At 32.7% G+C, this 8,488-nt stretch overlaps 1 pseudogene; it reads left to right on the top strand.

Annotated features, from left to right (window-relative positions):
* LOC109948999 overlaps nt 2,761-8,488 on the top strand; it is a 13,865-nt pseudogene continuing 8,137 nt past the window's right edge.

The following is an 8,488-nucleotide window of genomic DNA, read 5'->3' on the forward strand; positions in this document are numbered from 1 at the left end:
CGATGAGGAGGAGGAGGATGTGGTGGTGGTGGTGGTGGTGGCGGCGGTGGCAGTGGTTGTGGAGGTAGGGAATGTGATGATGCAAGTTGTGGAGTTGGATGTGCAAGTGGAAGTGGTGTCATTTTTTAAAATGAATGATGGTATTTTGGGAATAAAAAAAATTTATTAAAGATTCATCTCTGCTTCTTTTGAAAGCAGCTTTGAAAAGTACCCGAGAGCGTGCTTGTGAAAGCTTCTGTCAAAAAGTCACTGCTTTTAAAAATAATCATGATATTTTATTTTTACCGAATACTTTAAATTGCATAACTTTAAAGTGAAGCAAGTTTTTGATCAAAAAAAGCAATCTCAAACGGGACCTAAATATATAACTTTAATTTTTCTATACCGAAAATACTATTATGGCACTATCTCAAGTCAATTCTCCAAAAATTGCATTTCGATAACATTTAATCCCTTTTCATACCATTGTATGACAACTATTAAATTGGTTACGTACCTATCTACAAGTTGTGTTTGGCTACGTACTGCATGAGAGAAACCAGTTTTTTTTTTTTTTTTTTTTTTGGGTCAACTGAGAGAAACCAGTTTGGTTTATATATAGTGGCATCTAAAATTTGATTGCCCACAATTGAAGACGATAAACGGCCAACCTTGTGATCCCTCCCATGAGTTCGCATCTTTTCACTGTATCCGACCATTGACCTTTTTTTTTTTAATGGAGTTCACAGTTTGCAACATAGAAAATGTATAAAAAATATATTCCACATAAAAAATATTTGGATCCATAATAAATAATGACCAAATACAGAAATAAATAATGTATAAAAAATTACAAGTAGACCGAAAATAAGGAGAACATAAAATATAAAATAAAAATAAGCTATTGTAATTATTATACGGAAGTTTTGGTTTATTTGTAGCATGCGTGGTAGGTACAATTATTTTTGTTTTTTTTAATGAGTGTTGCTATTTGGATCCATAATAAATAATGACCAAATATAGAAATAAATAATGTATAAAAAATTACAAGTAGACCAAAAATAAGGAGAACATAAAATATAAAAGAAACATAAGCTATTGTAATTATTTTACGGAAGTGTTGGTTTATTTCTAGCATGCGTGGTAGGTACAATTATTTTTGTTTTTTTAATGAGTGTTGCTATTTTCTTATCCATTTAATCTTGTAAATTTTAAAGATAAATTTACCCTTTTATTTTAAGAAATAAGAAAAGATAATATGGGTAGTTATCTATATATATAAAGTAAAAGGCAGAGAATGGTGAAACATTCAAAATACCAAAAAATGCCTTTGGTTAATGCAAACATTAAGAATTGAAATTATTAATTAAATGAGGATAATGTAGTAAATTCACACTTTTCATATTAAAAAAAATTAAAATTAAAATCAGATAATGGATCCTATTTTTATGGAACACAACTACTCATTATTTTTTAAATTCTAAAATAAATTTAAATTTTATATAAAAAAAAAAGCCTCTCGCAAGCACGGAAGCGCGTGCTGAGAGGCTAGTGTTCCATAAAAGTAGGACTTATTATCTGATTTTGTTTTTAATTTTAATTTTTTAATTTAAAAAAATATGAATTTACCATATTATCCTCATTTAATTAATAATTTCAATTCTTAATGTTTGAATTAACTAAGAGTATTTTCTGGTATTTTGAATGTTTCACCATTCTCTGGCTTTTGCTTATTCATTAATTGGTGAGAGGAAATATTTAAGCCAATCAACCCATCAAATGTTATTTTATTCTACTATTTTATACTTACGACACCTCATCAACTCATATATAGCAGCCCTTGATACATTAAAAAAATTATTAACAAATAAAAATACCACTTCAGCAAACGTGGGTTAGACCAGTTGACAGTGAATCTATCCCTTTACACTTAAGTTCGAATTCTCTTTCCATAATTTAGATTAATCTAGAGTACTTTAGGCTATTGCTTATATATATATATATAGAGAGAGAGAGAGATTTTCTACCCCACACTTCTCTTAGTTCACCCCATGTTCTAAGTTCACCTCAACCTTTAATTTAAATTCTCACAATTTCTAAGAAAACCCCACTATCTTCCCAAACTACCCTTAAATACACCCCAAATTGAAAAAATAAGAACTAAAATAGATTTTCTATTTAAACCTCACAGTTTTCTTTGTTCCCAGCAAAAAAAAAAACACAAACAAATGAAAACTCAAATCCGAAATTTAATACTTTCTAGAGAAAGAGAACACTTTTACCTCTCTCCAAGAACTGTAACTAGAATTCTAACTCTTGGGTATTGTTGAGTTGAGAACTTCAGAGAGAGAGAGAGAGAGAGAGAGAGAGAGAGAGAGAGAGAGAGAGGTTTCTAAACATGAAGTTGGAAGGAGGTTTCTAAAACTTAATATGAAGAGTGGTGGGGTGTGTATATAGATGTACTAGGGTTAATTATTAAGTTGGATGACCTTTTTTTTTTTTTTACTCAATAATAAATCTTACAGCTTAATGATTTAAGTATTAGGATGAACAAAGAGAAGTGCGGGGTTTAAATCTCTATATATATATATTTAAAAATATCATTTGATTCAATTTTTATACATAGAATAAAATTATGGATTCATAGCAGCCCTTGGTACATTAAAAAAATATATATATTAAACAAAAAAACAGCAGCCCACTAATAGATTTTCCACTATAAATAGCACAATACAACACCTCTTCAACTCATAGCAGCCCTTGATACATTCAATTAAGAGCACATTGGTCCTATCCTTGAACTTAGGAATAAAATGTCTGCTCAAGTTTTAGCTGCATCCCAAGCTCAAAGCCCGAATGCCACTCCTGATTATGTTAAGCGACATTCAGTTAATTTCTCTCCCAGCACTTGGGGCGATTATTTTCTATCATATGCTTCTGTGGTAGGAAATTAATTAATCCTAACAATTATTTATGGGCTAATAATACTCATCGTGTGCTATAGCTGCGTCGTATATTTTAAATGTTTTATTATTATAAATTAATTTTGATTAATAGTTCTAACTTCCATGCACAATGAATGAAGGTCATACTTTTCTTAATATCCTTTTCAATTTGTTTGTGTAGAAAACAGATATCAAAGCAGAGCAAGATGTCCAAGAACTGAAGGAAAAAGTGAAGGGGATGATAATGGCTCCAATGCTTAAAAATCCATCAAAAAAATTGGAGTTAATTGATGAGATTCAGCGGTTTGGTGTCTCCCGCCATTTCGAAAATGAAGTTGAGGAAGTTTTGCAGCAAATTCACAAGAACTCTTACGGCGGTGATGAAGAAAATGATTTTGACCTTTTCACAACTGCTCTCCGTTTCCGGTTGCTTAGACAGCAAGGTTACAAGGTTTCATGCGGTCAGTCCTCTCTCTCTCTCTCTCTCTCTCTCTCTCTCTCTCTCTTATATGTTTTGTTTCATGCGGCCAGCAAATATGTTCAACAAGTTCAAGGACAAGGACGGGAAATTTAAGGAAACACTTGTGGATGATGTAGTAGGACTGTTGAGCTTGTACGAAGCTACACATCTTAGGATGCATGGAGAGGATTTACTGGATGAGGCGCTCACCTTCACCACAACTCATCTTGAGTCAGTGGAAGCGCACCGTTTAAGCCCCTTGCTTGCAAAACAAGTAACCCATGCCTTGCATTAACCATTCTGGAAGGGCTGCCAAAGGCCAGAAGCAAGGCGTTACTTGGCTATCTTTGAGGAGGAACCTCATCCGGCAAATGAAACTCTCCTAACTTTGGCAAAGTTGGATTTCAACCTAGTGCAGCAAGTCCATCAGAAAGAACTAAGTGAAATTTCAAGGTAAATACATACATACAGGTTTGAGTGCGTGCCTGACTCGGTCCGATCCAAATAAAAAAACAGGCCAGGGAATATAAGTTTTTTTTTTTACTATTTGGGTTGGATGCTCTTAATTATAATAAAATATAAATTGGGAGCTTTAGTAATACACCAAAAATAGGAGTTGAAATTATAAAAAAAAACCTACATAAATTCAATTTAGAAACATACCCAAAAATCATTTATTACATATGAAATGAGTGTTGAAGTTACTATAAATTACATCTCTGCCTTTGATTAACTTAAAACAAGCCTAACACCAAAAAACTCAAAAAAAAACCCAAAACAAGCCCAGCAAGCCCGAAGTATATTGTTAATACCATGTTATAAAAGTACAATGTTAATACAATGTCATAGAAGTACATTGTTAATACCATTCCATAGAAGTACATTGTTAATACCATTAGAAAAACATTGTTAATACCATTTCATAGAGGTACATTATTTATACTATGTCATAGAACTATCTTGTTATTAATATGTCATAGAACCATCTTGAGTCCTTTCCAAAGGCATAAACTTTCCCAGCATCATTGATCAGCATTGTCCTGCCAACCCCAGCAACGAAGAATACTAGTAATAACAAGATACCTCTACAAAAAAACAAAAACAAAAACAAAAAAACAAAACAAAACAAAACAAAACGAAAAACAAAAAATAACACTGTTAATACTATGTCATAGAACCATCTTCCTAGTAAAAATCACATTCTGCATATCATAAACTTCAAAGGAATGGTACGGAGTTGTACACTTTTTTCCTACCTATTATGCAAATGAAATGATATAGTTGTTATCTTCCAACTAATCCTCGTGATACTAATGGCTTTCCAAATCGAGCATAGGGAGCCAACATGCCAACCAAAGCAATGTCAACAGCTATGCCAACCAAAAGATCAGCAGCGTACAACTCAAACTCAGCCCAGAAATCCTTTCCCCTTTTCTGAACTTCTGCAAATGTTGCACAACAAGAATCTATGACTATCTGCATTACAAAAGAGTCGAGGAAAAGAAATTTCTTCAGTATTCAAGAAGATCAACAACTATCAAATGTAATGGTCCAATTTGAAGGCAGGGTATATTTAATAATTAATTATATTACCCTTAACTTAAATAAAACAGAGTAAATTTTAATAACGTAAGTGTCCCTTTAACACCACACACCTGTAGCTCATCAGTTTAAACTGTCTATCAGGAGGCACAAATGACAGAATTTGTTGGGATTCCCAAGGGTTAAATCGAACACATAGATGGAATCTTACATTATCAAGAATAGAAGGGTTTGCAAATGAAAGAGTCAAATCAGGAACACCTGAGAGATGGGAGTTCACTTGCAATTCACCATATATCTCACATTTCACCAGGACCCCATCCCCGAGCAACACACACACAACTTTAAGTACAAAATCTTGAGATATAAATTATAATCATACAAAGCATTCAATTATAACTACCAAGTCTGCAGATCTTCATACAATAATCATCACCATCCATAAATAATAACATTTCTTATAAAATTATAAATTAAATTGCAACCATTATCTTGAAGTAGATTATTCTCCTCTTCAAACTTCAAATAAGGCACTACTATTCTCATCCAAGTTATTCAAAAAGATTGCGGAAGCAAAAGGGTGAACAAAATTATGCATGCACTTGAAGAGGCCATGTGATTCATATAGTTTGAAAAATGAATAGAATATTCCAAGCTCCTTATCTGTCTGTTTCTAGCTTGTAAAGAGTCACCCATTACGAACAGGAAGCATAGTCATTAATACATGGAATCTTTAATCCATACCAAAAAGAAAAGGATGGAGATATCTTATGAAAGCATTAAAAAAAATAAAAAACAAAGATTCACCTCTTTACAATTGCATCCATTTCTTCGACAAGATCAACATAAACTTCATTGTTAGCATTTTTTGGGTTTGCTGTTCTCCATGGAATGCAAGATGATGTTGCACCTAAAAGTGTGTCACTCATGTTGGAACTGTTGTCTGTCCCAACACTCAACATCTTGTTAACTATATTTGGTGAAGCAATCATCTCTCTCAGAATATTATGTTCTGTAGTGAGAGGGAAGCCATTGTCAATCATCTCATTCAGAAGCTACACATTGCGGTAAAGATTTTGGTCAATTTAATAAGCAAAACTCAATATGGAAAACTCCAGATTCAAGCCCTAATTGGACAACACTAGAAAAAACCATGAATATGGAGCTCAAACTTGATTAAACTTTGAAAGCTGATCAACAACATCATTTCCAACAAGTGCCTTTCCAACAAACAAGACAAGATCTGGATTGTTTAGATTGACTAGCTATGACAGTGCCTTCATTAACGGTTTGTTATCTTGAAAGGCATAATACAATATATTTTCACGTTAAAGGGTCAATACACTACACTATTTGTAATGTATTGACCCTTTGTTTGTCAGCTCATTTAGTACTTTTAGATTTTATGTGTCATATAGATTAGTTTGCAATTGATGTTCTAAATAAAACAAAGCTGGGTTCGAGTCCATATTGTGTCATTCAATGATTGTATTTTTACATTTCTACTCTTTTTTTATTGTTAACAACAACAAAAAAAAAACAAAAAACATGTCAAAAAACAAAAAAAGGAAACACGTCAAAGAAGAGGAATATATACATACAATAGAATAAAAAAAAATTGTAGTGTATGTTTTCATCCACTCAAAACAAAAAAAAAACAAAAAACAAAAATCATTTCTTCTTCTTCCTCCTCTATTTTCTCAAATTGAAACATTAAAACTTTTATGAATTTGATTTATGATTGCCATTGCATGCTAATAGATAATGAATTTTAGCTATTAAAAAAATTATTTTATGGTATTAAGTCATGGCAAAAAATTTTTTTTTATAAATGAGGGCTCCAGTTTTAGTTTCGCACAAGGCCCTCAAAATCTCAAGGTCGACCATGCTCTATGCCCATACAATACAAACTTTTCTAAGCTAGACAAAAATACATGAATTCCTCCGTATAAATGTGTTACGCAAAGCCCAATCCACTGTTAACTCCATAGCCTAAAACCCAAACCTCTTTCTTACGAGTAATTTTTGTATGTTCCGGGTACACCAACTGGTTCGTGTACCATCCAATACATATGAGATATGTGAAAATATTCTCCAATACATGTGTATTAGATGGTACATGAGCCAACTTGTGTACACAGAAGAACATAAAAAAAATTTATCCTTTCTTACGATGTAAGAAATAAATTAATATATAAATAAATGAGACATAGTTATTGACATATTTGTGTAGCACATCCGGTAATCAAGACTCGGGAATTTTATTGGGCCTAAAATTGGACTTTGGGTTGAAGGCCCATTGGCTTGTAGCATAAGTTGTAGGTAACTACATAACCACAAAGGCCCAAGAGGCCCAATAAGAAGGCATTGAGGAGGTGGTGGTTGTGGAAGTGGTGGAGGTGAAGGAGGTGGTGGTGGAGGATGAGGAGGAGGAGGATGTGGTGGTGGAGGTGAAGGAGGTGGTGGTGGAGGTGGTGGAGAAGGTGGTGGAGGATGAGGAGGAGGAGGATGTGGTGGTGGTGGTGGCGGTGGCATTGGTTGTGGAGGTAGTGAATGTGGTGATGCAAGTTGTGGAGTTGGATGTGCAAGTGGAAGTGGTGTCATTTTTTAAAATGTATAATGGTATTTTGGGAATTAAAAAAATTCATTAAAGGTTCATCTCTGCTTCTTTTGAAAGCAACTTTGAAAAGTACCCGAGAGCTTACTTTTGAAAGCTTCTGTCAAAAGGTCACTGTTTTTAAAAATAATCATGATATTTTATTTTTACCAAATACCTTAAATTGCGTAACTTTAAAGTGAAGCAAATTTTTGGCCAAAAAAAGCAATCTCAAACGGAGCCTAAATATATAGCTTTAATTTTTCTATATCAGAAATACTATTATGGCACTATCTCAAGTCAATTCTCCAAAAATTGCATTTCGATAACATTTAATACCTTTTCATACCGTTGTATGACAACTATTAAACTGGTTACGTACCTATCTACAAGTTGTGTTTGGCTACGTACTGCATGAGAGAAACCAGTTTTTTTTTTTTTTTTTTTTTTGGGTCAACTGAGAGAAACCAGTTTGGTTTATATATAGTGGCATCTAAAATTTGATTGCCCACAATTGAAGACGATAAACGGCCAACCTTGTGATCCCTCCCATGAGTTCGCATCTTTTCACTGTATCCGACCATTGACCTTTTTTTTTTTAATGGAGTTCACAGTTTGCAACATAGAAAATGTATAAAAAATATATTCCACATAAAAAATATTTGGATCCATAATAAATAATGACCAAATACAGAAATAAATAATGTATAAAAAATTACAAGTAGACCGAAAATAAGGAGAACATAAAATATAAAATAAAAATAAGCTATTGTAATTATTATACGGAAGTTTTGGTTTATTTGTAGCATGCGTGGTAGGTACAATTATTTTTGTTTTTTTTAATGAGTGTTGCTATTTGGATCCATAATAAATAATGACCAAATATAGAAATAAATAATGTATAAAAAATTACAAGTAGACCAAAAATAAGGAGAACATAAAATATAAAAGAAACATAAGCGACGA

Source organism: Prunus persica, chromosome G4, assembly GCF_000346465.2.
Source record: "Prunus persica cultivar Lovell chromosome G4, Prunus_persica_NCBIv2, whole genome shotgun sequence".
Taxonomy (NCBI): Eukaryota; Viridiplantae; Streptophyta; class Magnoliopsida; order Rosales; family Rosaceae; genus Prunus; species Prunus persica.